This window comes from Bombus impatiens, unplaced genomic scaffold (genome assembly GCF_000188095.3).
Source record: "Bombus impatiens unplaced genomic scaffold, BIMP_2.2 scf_0114, whole genome shotgun sequence".
Classification (NCBI taxonomy): domain Eukaryota; kingdom Metazoa; phylum Arthropoda; class Insecta; order Hymenoptera; family Apidae; genus Bombus; species Bombus impatiens.
Genome location: NT_176533.1, coordinates 35,528 through 52,372, shown reverse-complemented (window position 1 = coordinate 52,372; position 16,845 = coordinate 35,528). Strand labels below are relative to the sequence as shown.

At 36.3% G+C, this 16,845-nt stretch overlaps 1 long non-coding RNA gene across 2 annotated transcripts; it reads right to left on the bottom strand.

Annotated features, from left to right (window-relative positions):
• Positions 1 to 1,671: 1,671 nt before the first annotated feature.
• Positions 1,672 to 7,760, bottom strand: LOC112212143. Of its 2 annotated transcripts, none has more exons than XR_002945934.2 (3): positions 6,049 to 7,760; positions 2,046 to 2,466; positions 1,672 to 1,872 (listed from the first exon to the last, which is right to left on the bottom strand). It is a non-coding gene; the product is annotated as an uncharacterized LOC112212143 (long non-coding RNA). The 2 variants fall into 2 exon arrangements; XR_004460974.1 differs by having other exon boundaries at positions 6,165 to 7,760.
• Positions 7,761 to 16,845: the final 9,085 nt, after the last annotated feature.

Sequence of the window (16,845 nt, the reverse complement as noted above, 5' to 3'; positions counted from 1 at the left end):
TAATGCGCTCGCTGTATTATTACACGTAACACTGCCGCAAATAATAATTAAGAGGGTGGCCACAATTTATTCGTCGTTCGCGTAAACAAGTAAAACCCCTACTGATTTCACTGCCGCTGCAATTTGCATTTCTACGAAGCGATAAAGTAGATTATTTCGCAAATAAATTAGAATTTCAGGGGTGATTAGATTACGTAAAGCTTTCTTAAACACAGATTGAACTTTTTCACTTTTCTTTCTCTTTTCCTTAATTTTTCATGCCATTAAACATTATATATACGTAAATAGTTGTATAATAATAATAAAAACTTCAGTACCCCCTGCTTAATAAACAAAAAACAAAAAAAAAAAAAATAAGCAGATGCAGCGAGTCACGTCTAAACTATACACTTCGTACGAAGACACTTCATTGATAGAATCTTTTTATAGAATTTTCTAGGGTTGAAGATTCTGTGAATCAACTCGTATTTCTCCATCGTTATAAAATTTCCGAAATATAAGAAGAAAGAAAAAAAAATCGTCACTCAACTTCCTCAACAATCAAAAGTCATTTTTTCGACAACGACGAAAGCAGCACCGAGGCATACAAACTGCTAGAATCGGAACAGGATTAAAAATATCAACATACAAACATGCAACATACAGCTATAAAAAAACACGTTGAATATCGGCATACGTCAGAAAGTACAGACACAAATGTCAATTACCAATGCCACGCGGGAATCTCGCGATTCTTCGAGCACGATTAAGCGAGCAGTTGGTTGGCGGCAATCTTAAACGTAATACGCGGTTAACGATCGACGATGGTTGTTCCTTTATTCATAACGGACGCCAAAGCGCGTTCCATTATGCGTCGGACGCCGGTGAGCTCGAACAGGAGGAAACCAAGCATGTCAGCACGGACTCGCCTCATTTTACATCCCAATAAACCGGTATTAGCCGCCGCAATAAATACTCCTCCTGCATTGTTTGCGCCAATAGGACGGCCTCATCCGTCTGCCGATTAAAGCTGACGGTGCAAGAGCGTCCGAGTGACCCGATGCGAGTCCGCAATTAATGTTATTTTCACGGCGCAACTTGTTCGAGGCAATTAAGGCGTTATTGATGAGCAGAGAGTCAGTGATGCAACTCGACGAAGAAGTTGCTTTGTTATCAGTAACGAAGGTCGATGATGTTCCAAGATATAAGCGAAGTTGTAACGAAAGGATAATAGATTATCGATAAACATTTTAATATTTCAATATTTTCTTTTTAAGTTATCGACGAATTCAATTCGATAAATTAATCCGATAGATTCGGCGAATCAAATTTGAGAAATTAAACGGAAAAGATATAAGTGGCGTTGTAAGGAAAAGATAACAGGTCATCGATAAATGTTTTAATATTTCAAAAGATATCTTTCTACGTCTTCTGTCGTTGTTTATTACGTTCGTTTATCAATAAATACTGTTAAACTAGTAAGTTTATTTATTCCTGTATTCATTCTGATGTTATTCTGATATCCTTTATGATTATGGCTGAAAGAGCACTTGAGAAAAATTGATCGTAAGTAGAACGTAAAAAAAAAATATTGCTTATACTGGATCGTAAATGGAAATGTTGATATGTGTATGCGTATGACGGTAGAAAATTTATGTTGTAGTCACATGTTAATAATTGTAATTGTTATTAATTTTAGTGACCGTTAGAAGCGCTGTAAACATTCCACTATGTTTTTAATCATACCGTGTATGTTATTTTACCAATTAGTAACGCTGTATCCACGATTTAGCAGATACTTGTACGTTGCAACGGAAATAAAGCGTTTGTCGGATCTTCCTGGACGGAACACACAATTTTACATCGTATCGCAAATATCAATTCGAAGTTGCCCTAAAACAAACAAAAACTGGGAGAAATGCTCGATTCGGAAAACCTAGTGCAGCAACTGCTCGATCAGCCAGATTTGTTCGCTCGTTCGCGAAAGGAAGAAAAAAAGTGTGAGAGAGAGAGAGAGAGAGAGGCGGAGGGAGGGGGAGGCGAAAGGTTAGAAGCAGAGAATTCACCTGTTATCGTCGCTAGCAGGTTGCTCAGCACTTCCGTTTGTTTTCCGAGCCGTTTTCCGAGTCATCTGGCCAGCTTGTTTGACCGATTTAATCCCAGAGATCGGCCGGTAACTACGTTAGTTTTAACGAGCCACCATAAAGGACGATCCAAATTTATAGAATGGACGGTAATGGTCGTCCACTTTCCAACTGCAATCTGGCCGCGGATCAGAATTCACTCGATTCATTTGAATTTCCAGAGAGTGTTCTGAATAGAAACCACGGTTTTGAATGGAATATTAATAACTTCAACCGGCACACACCGGGTATATAATCATTCATATTCATGTTTTTCTTTTTTTTTCCTCTTCTCTCTTCTTTTTTTCTTTCTTTCTTTTTTTAACTCGGTTCCCACTACCCCGTTCCTATTTCCCGTTTGATTCTGGAACAGTGACGAATCCGGGTATCAATTTTTCCCGCGTTTCACTCGCTATTGATTGATGGTATTCTCTAAATAGCCCCGTTTGCTGCGTATCACACGATTTCTGCCCGCGACGAGCCTCGCCTGGAAAAATTTCCCCGTGATAAATGCACCTCGTTAATTCTACGATCTTTTACGGCTCTTGGAGGAGACACACAGTTCAGCTTCGCCGTAAATTTCCTCCTACTTTATACGTCACCCTCTCCTTTTTTCTTTGTTAGCCTTAAAAATTTTATCTATGGGATTGTAGCTCGTTTAATAGTACAGCAGCTGCTTCCGGAGAAGATTAACTCGAATTTTCTTTTTTCCCCGGCTGAAATTTCATGCGGTTTAGGAGTTGCAGGTTGTTTAGAATGTGGTCTTTGTATCTTATGATAATTGTAGCGAATACGATAGTTTATTCGATGCGCGTTAAATTATTCTCCTGATTAATTTCCTTTGTCAAATTAATTTTTCTATGATTCGTTCGCTGTATATTTGAACTAAAAGTGCAAACATTATAAGCAAGTATTTTTACAGAACTATTCTTTATGAAAATTGCTGTGTACGTAACCCAGTAGTTGAAAAGTTCAAAAATGTCAACAATTTCAATGACGATGTAAGAGAGTTGTAAGACTATTTTTCTATAAAAAGTGAAAAGCTGATTTATCATGACCATCCCTTGTGCACTTGGATTTAATTATTTTAATTATTTCATATTAAAATACACCTCTTTAACCGTCAAGTGACATTAAAATCAGAAAACCTACAAAAATATGAACTGTTATAAATTTAAATTCCTATCTTGCGTCTCTCTATCTCATTTGCTAGAATGTATTAGCAAATACAAATGGAGCGAACGAAAAATTAACACGAGATTAAAAACAGTCTACGTCTCCCGATTACATCGGACAGTCGTTCGTATCGTCTGACCACGCATGGTCGTTACTACTGGCGTAGCCCTTCGGTTCGCGACTCGCCGATAAAAATACTCCATAAAATATCCTCGTAACGGTCGTAACCGTGTCGATTCAACGGACTGGCCGGATATCGTCGACGATGCGTCTACCATGTTCAGTGCTACCGCCGCGATACGTACCGCTCGTTATGCATTCCCTTCAGAGGGCCGCGATATTAGGTCACGCCGATAAACGTTTCGATCTCGTGGACGACGGCTTTATATTCCTCTCGTATTATTGCCGGCGACTCGTTACGAAGTCGTCGAAGAAACGTTCCCCACGTCGATCGTTTTTTATGATTTCAAAAAAGGCGATTAACGATTTAGTTCGCACGGCTGTCGGGCGATCAAGTTACCAAACAGGATGCACGAACGACGTGTGAATCGAGTTACGCGATAAAACTCGACGCTTCAATGGCACGTGAAAATACCATGTTACTTCGATGTTTCATTTTGCGAACTCTTTCTTTTCTTCCTCCGTTTCACTTCTATTCGCCAGCGATAAAAATGAGCGGAATGTGTTTCTTGGTTGTTGATTTTTTGGTTGCAAGTGGAAAACTTCCCGCTTTGTGGCGTTATGGATTAGTACGTGTTGGATGTCATTGGATGCAAGGGAAGACCACACAGAAAAAGCACGATAAAGTCGCTATCCTTGTTGCGAAAGAATCCAGGCCAAGCGAAATGATAGATTCGCATTACAAAATGGTTTTCAATCACTTGGAGTCGAGTGATCCGAGTAGCGATGAGAAGCGTAAAAACTTCATAAAATACATCAAATAAATGGCAGGTTCCTATTCGCTAAAGTGATTTCGAACGATTGTTTGACTAATCTGAACAGGAGGACGAAGATCGAAGTTTCTGATTTCGACGATTTCTTGAATATTTTCGATGAAATCTTCCTCCAATTATTTATACGTATTGTAAATGTTTTCACCACAAAAACGTTTATCCATAGCATTTTGAAAACATTACACGTAATTTGGGAAGAAATAAAGTTTCCGATTTCTTAAGTTTTTTTAAATTGTTTATAGAATGATATTTTAATTACAGAGATATTAATTGATGATATTTTGAAATCGAGTTAATTTTCAATCATTTAAAATTGTAATTCCTTCAGAGAGCTCGGTAGATCGTTTGATAATACTTTGGGAAGCTTCTTCGTTTGTATCCACGGATTGCATTGGCGACTATTACGAAACCGCGTCTCGTCGTAATTCTCTGTCACATTACGATTATAATTACGAAATGTAGCGTCCGCGGAAACTTCATTTAAAAATGCCCGTCCCTGGGGTCACGACTGTGCAACTTAGTAATTATTAGAATTATTACGGTCCAGCCCCAATGGCCCAAAAGTTTTTCCTCGTCCTAATTACAATATAGAATTTTACCTAACGAAATTGCAAACGGAATTCGTACGATTGTTTCAAACGAAATATCATTTTTATGTCATTCGTGTATGATGGCTTTGCCAGTTTTATATTGTTACTAATATCGTCACTTTTACGTAAAATTATTAACCCTGGTGCGATTGTGTTTTTCCGATTACCGAATTTCTTAAATTTGAGAAAAATAAAATAACATGGATTAAAGTAACGATATAAAGATAGAAATATGAAGTAAAATATGAATTAATACGTAATTTATTATCGTTAAATATATTCTTGGGATTATACGTCAGTAGAAATATTAGTGCGAATATATAGCATTATCGTACGCTAAAATAGAAATATAACGAACAGTTTTCGATAAGAAGAATTTTAGTTTTTTATTTTTAATCAATGGATGTTAAAATGATAAGTAGAAATTTAAAAAATATCTCAACTTATCATTTTATTGTACTTTCGTAATCACGTTCGTCATTATATTAATTAAGCATGTTACTAAGTTCGTAATTTTTCTAAGTAATTAGAAAGAATCAAAATTGCAAGTTCAGATAACGTGTATTAAACATCCTTCATTATTCTCTCACAGAGTTCATGCATCTATTCACTATGAAATTGCAAAATTATACTGGTCGTAAGTTATGCAAATCATTAAGTTCCCTTAGTCTATCTAAACCGAAGTTAGTGTCAACGTTTCAACGAGAACCCTTAGAACGTCTTATTACTCAAACTGTAGCTATGTATGGTAGGATTAATAGCGTTCATCAAGAACTGATTTACTCGAAATTGCCACAAGAATTAGATGCAAATAATACCAAAATCTGTTTTCTACTATTACACTAGCGCTCGTAAATATCGTGATCTTTCACTCGTAAATAAAACAATATGTAGAAAATCTCTCGAGTGCCCAAAATTTTGAAATTGGTATCGTACAGTAGAAAACGAAATATTACGAAATATTCATCGGTCTAAGCGAACGATCGGCAGCTGTAAATCTTCCATTAAAATAGAAAGAAGATTCGATATCCGCGAACATACTAAACTTCGTCTTCTAAATAGACAAATCTCAAGGCCTACGTTAAATATACCAATTCTCGAAACGTCAGCTTTTTTTCCAGACCATTCTTTACAAATGTTACACAAGTAATGGAACGATTATTTAATTATTATTTAATAAATTCAAGATAGCGTATATTGTGACCACGGCTCGTATTATTTACATACGTCGCCAACATATAAAGAAACTCGAGCCAAAAATCGCGCGTGATATACCGAAGGGTCAGTTGCCATACTCAACTCCCACAACTCGCAGACACCTCGTTAACCCGAACAGAAACCACCTAAGCTCGAACTCGACAAAGAAACGGTCGTCCTCCAACGAAGAAACATGTGAAAAACAATCGAATCAACGAGGTAGCTAGCTGATGAACGCTTGACGCCTGGCACATGCAATTTATGCGTTGCCAGCGACGGATGGCGTGGCACTGTTATCAAGCCAAGGGTTCGTCGGTTCGAACCCCCAGCCGACGCCTAGATGGAGACGCGCAGGCTCGTGCAGCGTCCCGGAAAGCCGAAAACACGAGCGGCTCGTTCTACGGGTTCGTGTCTCTGGACGAACGACTGACGCTGCGCTGGCCGCAAGCGTAAAGCCGTGCTCGCAGCACCCTCCACGAAGCGCTGCCACCTCTTCGGCGACATCCACCACGGTCGGTAACCAGCCTGGATCCCCTTTCGCTTCGACGAGGCTGCCACGCACAGCAAAACCGGCCTGGAACCCTTTCTAGCGGCCAGAAAGGTCGCGTTGCTAGCTTCCCTCCGGCTTCTAGGCTTAGTTTAGAATGTTCAGTGGTGTGACCCGGCCAGACGCTCGTCAGCTGAGTTTTGGTTCGTGTCCGAGGATTATTGATCCAATCCTTCTCGGCGATTCAGTAAGCATAACAAATCACGCATTTACTGTCCCTGCTTCACGGCTACGATTCTTCGCGTATTTTTGGACGGAAGCATATTTGGCTGGGAGTAAGTCGTATATTTTTTTTTCGTTTTGTTGGTTCTTCGTGGTTGTAACGATTGCGTTGAAGTTGGAGATGGCTTTGAACGGGAGCGTGGGTAGTAGAGGTTCGACGCCGACGCAGATACTCGTGCGAATAAAGGAGTATCCGGGGAATGTTAACATTTCCGCTCATAAGTATCTAGATATTTTCGTTGCTTTGCAACGAGATACGAAGCTCGCTGAGATGGATAAATTAATGGTAAATTGTTTCCTTTATGGGTAGAGGAAACGTTTGTCGTCTTCAAATGTTGTACACTTTATTTCATTTGTTCCGAGAGTATTCTGAAAGGGAATGGTTGTTTAAGGTTGTTCTATTAATATCATATTGAAATTAAATACACGAGTCGATATTGCACTGGCTTCAATTTTACTGTTTTAATCAATCACCAGTTTTATAATTCTTGTAGTTTGTATCCAAACAACCTACTCTGTATTTGTGTATCATAAGAACGTTTTAATCTGTGTATAGTTAAGAAACTAAATGATCCAAGAATAAAGAACATTTTAAATAGCAAAAGTGTTTCATAATGTTTGGACGCTAACATAATCGATATCAATTTTGTTATCACGGATTAGTTTCTAATTGTACGTTAACGACATACAATTCTCGATAGACTTATCAAACAGACAAAACTTATCATTAGTCTTTGCATTCGTAATTCCGTAACTAAATTATATGCTGTAAAAATAAAAAAAATGTCTGAATACTTTTGAGCGACAGCTTATGCCCGTCTATCACTTTTGCTCGAGCCAAATGTTGTAGATGTTGTTTTATTCGTGCCCGACAGTAAGCGAATTAAAAGATTTCGATTCCATGGATGATTTAAAAATAGAAAGACCAGAAATCGAGGTAGATGTTTGACATCGATGAAATTATAGTCGAAAGAAAACGTAGTAAGTATACGTTCTCCAGTTTATTGAGCTGGACAAATTCTACGTCATATAGATTATGTGAAAATTCGATTAATTTAATATTCTGTATGTACAAATCTATTTACATTTTTCGCAAATCTATCAAATTATTTATTTTGTACTTTCATATCTAGTCTTTGCGTAATTTGAAGCTTCCCTTACTAATATGTGATAATATGAGGTCACAAAATTTCTATTTCGTGGTTGTATTATTACCTGGTGGAATACCTGATTACACAGCGATGTAATACCATAAATAATAAATTTCACATTTTGGTAGATGTTATGGAACCAAAATATACCTACTTAACCCAAGAATTTGATGGGACTGATGCTTGAAACGCTGTTATATTCACTGTGTCGCTTTCTACTGATATTAATTCTACATGCATTAAACATATTTGTAATAAATTGACCCATATACGTGTTAAATTATTATACAGCTGTACCATTTATACGAAACTCTCATTTGTACGGAATTAAACAGATCAGTGCCTTTTGATTCGCTTACTTGTTAATAACGCTTTGAATGTTAATATCACTTGTATTTCTTGAAATATAAAGCTTATAGTACTATTGCGTAATGTATGTAGCTTTTAATTTAAGATAAATTATATTAAAAAGACATTGCATTTACTACGAACAATTATTTGTTTGCTTTTTTATTATTGTGTCTCTTGTAAATTATATATATCCTTTTTAATTAATAATTTCCTATCGAATCACTTAAAATACTTATTTTTGGACGTAACGAGAAGTCGTTGTTATTCTTTCTTAACAAATTAAATTTGCTATTTGCTATTACAATTTACCCTAATTACGCGAATAATTATTACAGGTGTTACTGCATGGTCTTCATTCCCAAATGTACGAACAATTAGGGCTATCGATGATCTTGCTATTACATGCATACATTCTTGATGATATCACATCGTGATTGTTAATTTGTAATACACTTCGTTACACATCTACTATATACTACTTCGATCGATTCTATCAATTTTTCTATAATAATATCTATAAACATCTCCGAAATTAATTCTATTTTAGAATTACCTCGCTTAATTATTATTTGCTTAATTCTTTTATTAGAATCCTTCATTATAGCCGATATTTCCGTACACGAATTTTTTTTCATTGCCTTAACGTGTAAAATCACTCTATATATATATCGCTCACATATTTTTTGAAATCCTAAATATACATGTAAATATCGCATACATAAATATAGGTATATATCTTTTCTTCATCTGAATGTAAAGTGTGTCGATGAATTTTCTAATAATATCCCATGTGATACATACACATATATTTTGATTACCGATGAGACTAAAAGATTAGTCCGTACGTGGATGATAAATGTAACAAAGATTATAGACTATGACCGTATTCAGATGATTTAATGTCAAGTGTAGTTACGTATGAGAAACTCAGTCCTATACAACTGGTGTTCATTAAGTCAGTTCGCAATAAATTTGCGTCAGTTCGGTGAGTTAAGTTCTCTTTTTCGTTATCTAGATAGCCGACATAACTGACATACAGCACAACACATTCGTCATTTTAGTCATTTTTATTACTGGCTCAAGCCTTTCCCGAACATTTAATCTCTCTAGTCTATCGTGTCTGTATATTGGGATACATCGACGATATCAACGAATTATTCATCGTTAAAATCTGACAAAATGGAATTTCGAAGAGGAAAAGTTATAAGTGAAATATTTCTTTGTTTGGCAAAAATATAAAAAAGACGAACAGATAATTCGATGTTTGATGTGCCGGTGTTTTGTTGTTACAAAATACTGGAATTACTATACTTTTTCATTACCAGCCAAAACAACGCGTCCTTTATTCATTTTATTTTTGAAGAAATTATAAATGAACATAGTGATGCGCTTAGGTTTGGAATTTATTGATTATTAGTTTGTACCCAAGAAAAAAAAACAAAATACGATGAGATTAAACAAGTGTTTATACATTTCAAATGTGCAACTGAGATCAATTCGATAATACAATAAATCACAAGTAAATAACAAGGTAAAAAGGATTAAATAAAATTGCATTCAATTTTTCACATAAAATAAACTAATCTCTTACAATAACAGATTACGTCTACTTGGGAAAAAATTATTTCGGGGAAACGTTTATCTAATTACAAGATACTAAGTAAATTACGAAATTGCTCCATTTAATATCTAAATCATAAAATAACACGAAGAAAAATCATTCGCGGGTTCAAATAAACCGACTCACGATAATTATTAAGAAATAACATTTGACCAAATAAGATGACATATCGTCTAAATAACCGTCTGCCGGATATTTTATTCGAATCTGCGGTACTCTGATCTCCATGAAAACACAAATATAACGAGTCCACCTGTACACTCACACCATACTGATCGCCATGTGAAAGCCAAAAGAATTAAACCGTGGCCCACAAAGAAGCCCCGTTTCCTCGATTAAACGTTGAACAGTGAATCCTCGCAGGAAAGGGACACCAATTCGAGCCAGCCGTCTTTATCACTTTTCGATCACCGTTCGAATCTGTTCCGGAGTTACTTTCATCTGGCGGTCTCTATCTCGTAAAAAGAAGATCCTTTGGTGAAAGGTCGCGGGATAAAGTCACCGGCGGTCTTCTTCTTCGTTTTATCGTGGCTTCCGGAACGACCGAAATATCCAATGAACTGGCTCGAGGATCGAGTGACGGGCCGCGGGACGGTCGCGTTTCAACTCTGGAGCCAGTTCAAATAGAATTGGTCCGTCTGGAAAAACGAAACCGTAAATATTTACTGACCTCCTTTTGGAAGACAGCGCGAGGAGGACGGAGGAGAGAAAAAGAAGTGAAAAAAGAGAGGACGGGGCCGGAAAAGTAGAAGTCATTACTTCTGGCACGCGATAACGCGGCAGGATAAACGTTACATGCCATAAAAACATCTCTGGCCCGAGGTCCTCTTGCACAATTTAATCTCTGGTATTAATACAGCGAGCCGCTGCGCGTTTCGTTGTCACAGGGCTGCCCTAATAACAGCGAAAATCTCAAAAAAAGGACTTATAATGGCTTCCTCGCCCGACGACGTACGGAATAAATTTGTTTCTTTTTCTTTTTACGACCAACGTAGGGATTATAAACAGTTTATTTCGGTTATATAGTAATTTTTGGATTATATATCAATTGGGAATAACAATTTTCCAGATATAACTTTATTTTAGCGATAACGAGTTGATTACGATTACGAAGAAATTCAAAGTAAGGATATTTTGAAAAGTTTGAAAAATTATATTGAAAAAATTCTTTCGGAGGTGAAAATATAAAATTCTTGAGCTGCAGTAAAAATGATCCGTAGGCTCTAAAAAAAATTCTTAAAGAAACGATGAATGAGAATCCTTCGTTAATAACAATAGATCGATTGTGGCGAGAAAAATGAAAAAAAAAGTCAAAAGTTCGAACAAATTCTTTCGAAGATCTAATGACGTATTTAATAAATTGTTAAAATTATTTGAAGGTTGTAAAAAAGGTCTAAGACTCTACGGAAATTATCTAGGATAACTTTCAGTTCGCTAACTTTCGTTTATAAACGTTCGTGCTTCTATTCGTGAAACGGGGAATTCCTCTATGAGATAAAACATTATTTGGTTTTTAAGATAAAACATTTTTTGGTATACATACGTATACATGTGATTACCGCTGTATCATCGTAATTAAAAATATCCGAAAAGATCGGCTCACTTACGCTCGTTTCGCAATTTCGCATTACGAACCGTAATCTCTAACTGTAGTCGTTTCAAAATGCAATTTCCTGTTGCATTCTTCTCGAACAGGCGATAATGCCTATATATTCGCTTGTCCTCGCTCGTTTCCCTGTAACAATTTTATTTCTATATTTCTGTCCCCGTCAGAGGATATACGGCGAAACTTTACAGTTATAACACTTTGTGTCGGAAAACCATGAGCTATTGGTATTACGTTCGCTAACCTGTAAGTATGGCGCATGCATCCGCGATAGTATTTGATACAATTTCATACGCGACCCATCGACGAGCTTACCTTTACATTATTTTTTTTTTTAATTCATTTACATTAATTTTTTGATAAATTCTACGGATTTTAGGAAGCTCGTGCAGCTTTCGCGTTGTCCTGGTTTCTGTCGCTCAAATTTAATTTATTTCACGTTTAATCCTTTCAGAATCAAACACGTTTTTAATTTGCGAGGAAGATTATTTTTTTTTCTTTATTAAACATCAATAATTGGAGCTATATTAATATGGAAACTACATTACAGGATAATATCCAATCTTTTGAGCGCATTGTATTAAAATTATGATCACTTTAATCACACAGACCAATATTTACAGCGGTTGTTAATTTGCTTATCGAGAATTTGTTCACAATTCGAAGAAAAGGATTTACGACTAAGTACATTCTTTTTCTTTTCTGTATACCGCATCGAATTACGTTTTATTACTCGGCGAAAGTGTAGGTTGTATTTCTCTTTTTCAAACATTACAATACCGACGATAAACCGATGTGAAAATGCACTTTAGCTTAATATCGATGCACTCATTAATCAAGTTTTTCTGGTTGCGCGGGTTATTTCGTGATACTAGCGGCACGGGAAAGGAAAGTTTAAATTACACGTGAAACTAATTACGAGATGAGGATAAAACAAAACACACTGCAAAGTGGCCTTTTCACTGGCGCGACGTTCTATAATAGTGTAACTCTGGACACGAAATACCACGGAAAATGAAGTATAAAACGCGAAACAACGTGCACGTTATGATTTTAAAGAGAGAATTTTCAGCAGTATCGCGTTATACATCAGTCCTATGTAATTGATATTTTCCTTCATCTATGACTGAATTCGATATATACAAATATCTTCCATTCTATATTTTATATGCAACTATAAAATATATGATACATATTGCATATTGAACATAAAGTCATAAGCTTTTCTGTGTATCTGAATGGAAAGTGTAAATACCAAATAATTAACGCGATATTCTTAAAATGCACAAATACCTTGCATATTATTAATAGTATGCATATTTATACATGTTGATCCAGTCCCTTTGATCAGCTTCAATATCTCCGTTACTTTTTAAAGATACAGAGAAACTTAATTTACAAATGCCGTACAGCATACAGAGTAATACGCGTGTAATAATGTTTTTACGTTTAGAAAAATTCTATACATTTCGAAGTTTCGAACAGCGTGTTATATAACATAAAAAAGGTTCTTGTTTGTATTAAAATTATCCAGAAACGTTTTATTCGCGTATTAAACTTGTTCACGGGCGCACGGTGCGAAACGTTTGTGGTGTTGGACAATAAAAAGGGAGAAAGGAGGCCAGGAAAAAAAGCGACAAAAAGAGAATAGGGAAGAAATGACAAAAAGGGGAAAAGGGACCGTTCGATGGAAGGGTGAGCAGAAGGAATAACATAAAAATGTTGGCGGTACTCCAAAGAGCTTGCCAACTCTCAAACGACTACTAAATCAAAATACCAACGCGGTACGGCGCACCAGCCGAGTTAAATTTTATTCCAAATCCTTTTATCGCAAAACCTATTTCCCTGGAAAAATGTAAATCTTGGTTAGCCGGCCGCGCCCCTCGTTCGCTTCCTTTTAAATCGGCTATTTCTTCTTCCGTAACAGCACCCAGGACGAAACTGTCGTGTTACTACACTGTTTCTCTTATCCTTCCGCCTCTTCTCTCTACCGTATCGTCGCCGTTCACCTTGCCAGTTACTTAACTTAACTTGGCCCATTGCGTGATAATCTCGTGCGAAACCATGAAACGTCTAAGAGGCTGTTACAGTTCATCTTTCGCATGTAAAAACTTTAATCGATTTTTCGCACTTTCTAAGAAGATCCACCTTTGCTAAATTTCCGAAATTTGTATAATTTGCGAAAGACGAGTTCGTTAAGAAGATCATCCATTAATTGCGAGTGGAAGATCCTGATCGATGCTTAATATTAAGTTTGCATTTCAAGATAAAATATTTTTTTAGCTTATGACTGTTTAAAGAGAATGTCGCCTGCGTTTACATAACTTTATACATGTACATGATTTACAAGGAAGCGTTGTAGGGTCGAAGAACACCCGAAAATAGTAGACGTGTATCTGTTTTAGCCGCGCTATTCCAAGTTTACCTCGAGGGGATGAAATCACCCTTCAAAGTTCGATCCCCTAACAGCGAACACGGAAATGGTTACGGATGGAAAAAAAATTTGCTAACAAAGATTGAATGCTTCTCAACTTGTTAGAAGAAAATGCTGGAATCAACAAACGATTTTCAAAAATGTGAACAAGGATTTCATATACATATATGTGTAGCTTTTACAATTCCACGATCAACAAGATAATACTTCATTATTTTTAATACGAAAGATAGCTTAGAGCTATTATTGCGTATTAAAATTCGAGTAGGTTATCAGCGTCATTCTCTATACTATACGCTTAATCTTAATCGCGAAAATAGTAGCGAATTTCAGCGAATTGCTGCAATTATATCCTTAATCGTGAAAATAGCACACTTAAGTAGCTAATTTATTTTCATAATAGCGAGCCAACTGTTTTCTTTAATCGCCTCCTTAAAACCTCTTTAAACTTGGCTATATGTACATCGCACACGTGGTTCGCGAGTGTGTAACCAGAAAAGCATCGAATTGCATTGCATGAGATACCAGAGAAACGAGACATAGATGCGTGAGATTTCAAGTGGAGCACGAACTACGAACACAGTTCTTCCTCGTTCCAGAAAACAACATTTAACCGTAGCAGCAGTTTCGTTGTTTCATACGATAACATTTTAGGGAATACAGGTTAAATATGCGTGTAAAATTCGCTGGTTAATGTTCAAGTGAAAACGAGAACAGAAATCTCGCGAGTTTTCACAACTTTTCTGTTCGGTCAGCTAAATGATTTTCATAATGATACGTGCACGTGTTTCCTTTTTTTTTTCTTTTTTGTTCGTACGAATACCCTGGAAGAAAATTATTCTGCGCGAGCTTAAAATTTGCAAATGCAACGTTTGAAGCATTTAAGCGTAAAACGTTTCTGATTTATTATTAATTATCGCGCTTTATATCTAAAAACAAAGTTCTATCAAATAGACTTAGAATCTAAAGTCACACCAGACTCACACATGTAATTTGAAAATGTAACCCATTAATTTGCAATTGTCAAATTACCATTAAACGCCTTTTAAATTTCCCTAAATACGATTTTTATCGCAACAAATAGCAGGTCGAAGCAACTTTAAGCGAAAATCTCTGTGATAAAAGTCACGTTCCAAGCGTTTTCTCTTTTTTAAAACGCGTTATTTAGCAAAATCTAACTAGTAAGTCTCTGCTCACATTGTCGCCGCTAATGACTACACAGGTGCAATTGACGCGACGTTGAAACCCATATAAAAAAAATCTCTCAAAGTAAAAGTAATTCTTTTCTCAATATAATATTCGAATATATCAAATCATTTATTCTTTTGCTCTTTGAATAAAGCTAACGAACTCATATTTTTATCAAAATGATTAAAAGAAATGAAATTCAAATGTGGATATGTTTCCTCTACCACATAATTATGATATCACGGTATACTTTGGATATTCTATACATTTTTTCATATTACGCTAATTCTGCAAATTTTTGCAACTCGAAATTTTTCACAAAATTGCACGGGCGTCTAACGATACCTCGTTCTCACGAATTTCTCACAAATGTACGATATATCCTAAAAATATCTAATTTGTTTACGACCGTTTATTCGAAGCTTGTTTCCCAATAAACCGTACCGTTCCACTAGTCAACGGTTCGTAAATTTCCAAAAGGGCCAGACACGTAGTCAGAATAAATAATATCGAGAGGGGTGGAATGGCCGCATAAATAACGAAACTTTTGAATTATTTCGTTATCTATAAATAAGTGGTTGGTTGCGCCACTTCACCGTGGCCTACCCTATTCATCCGCTGGCCGTACATCAACTTTTCTTCTCGCGTTTACGCCATAGAGCCGCGTGCGCGCGAACACGGCGATCTAAAAAGCGCAATGTCGAGTCGCGTATCGAGGAAAAAAGTATCAGCTTCAGGATGGCTTCGCTTTTTCCTTCGATGCCATTCAGCTGGCTGTTTCCATTCATAGGGAAATTTCCTTTCTTCCCGCCTCCAGAGGAAGCTGGACGCCAGGGAAATTTTTCAACTTTAATATAAGCAGCTCGGTTCGAATCTCCCTCGCGAAAGAAAGAATCGTTCCATTGATATTACGTAAACCTTCGTCCCTCTCCGCCAAGAATTTCACTTTGTTTTTGTTGAATCTTTGATTCGTACGCGAGAAACGATAGCAAGCTTCCTCGCTTCCATCCGCCGCTTTTTGATTACGTATTCAGCCAATTCGAATATTTCGCTTTAAACGTCTTCCGTGTACGCGACGAGAATCTTTCTTTCTTTCTTTGTCTTTCGCGTAACTGTTCCCGAACTATATGAAACTTATCTGTGCCGAATTTCGGGAAACTTATATGGGAGGATATTTGGTATGCACATTTTCTTTAATCGTTCGTATCAAAGGGGTAGAAAGAATCGTCGATGTCAAGAGCCGAAACTATAATTTCTAGAGTAACTTGAGAATTATGATATGTAGCAGGCATAGGAAGAAGTGTTTCTTCAATTACGTGTTCACGCGAAATGAAGAAGTTAAGAATTGAAACTATCATGTTTAGAATAGCTTAGAAAGTACACTAGGAGATATAAGGTAAATCCAGTCCCATAAATGTTGAAGGGAAGTATCATTTGTTTAAACGATAGATATATTACGATATAAGATTGTATTTTTTTACAATTTTTTTAGACGACTGTTAGTCCGTCTTGACTATTGTTCGTACGAACTATGGATTATTCCGTGACAAATATATGAGAATTAAGTTAAATCACCTTTTGATTAATACTTATCTAATTAGTATGTATCTACGTGAATGGAATAATAAGAAATATAATTATCTAGAAATTTAAGTTTTGTATTTAGTGTTGGAATTTGCAACGTAACATGTAAATTGATAATATGTT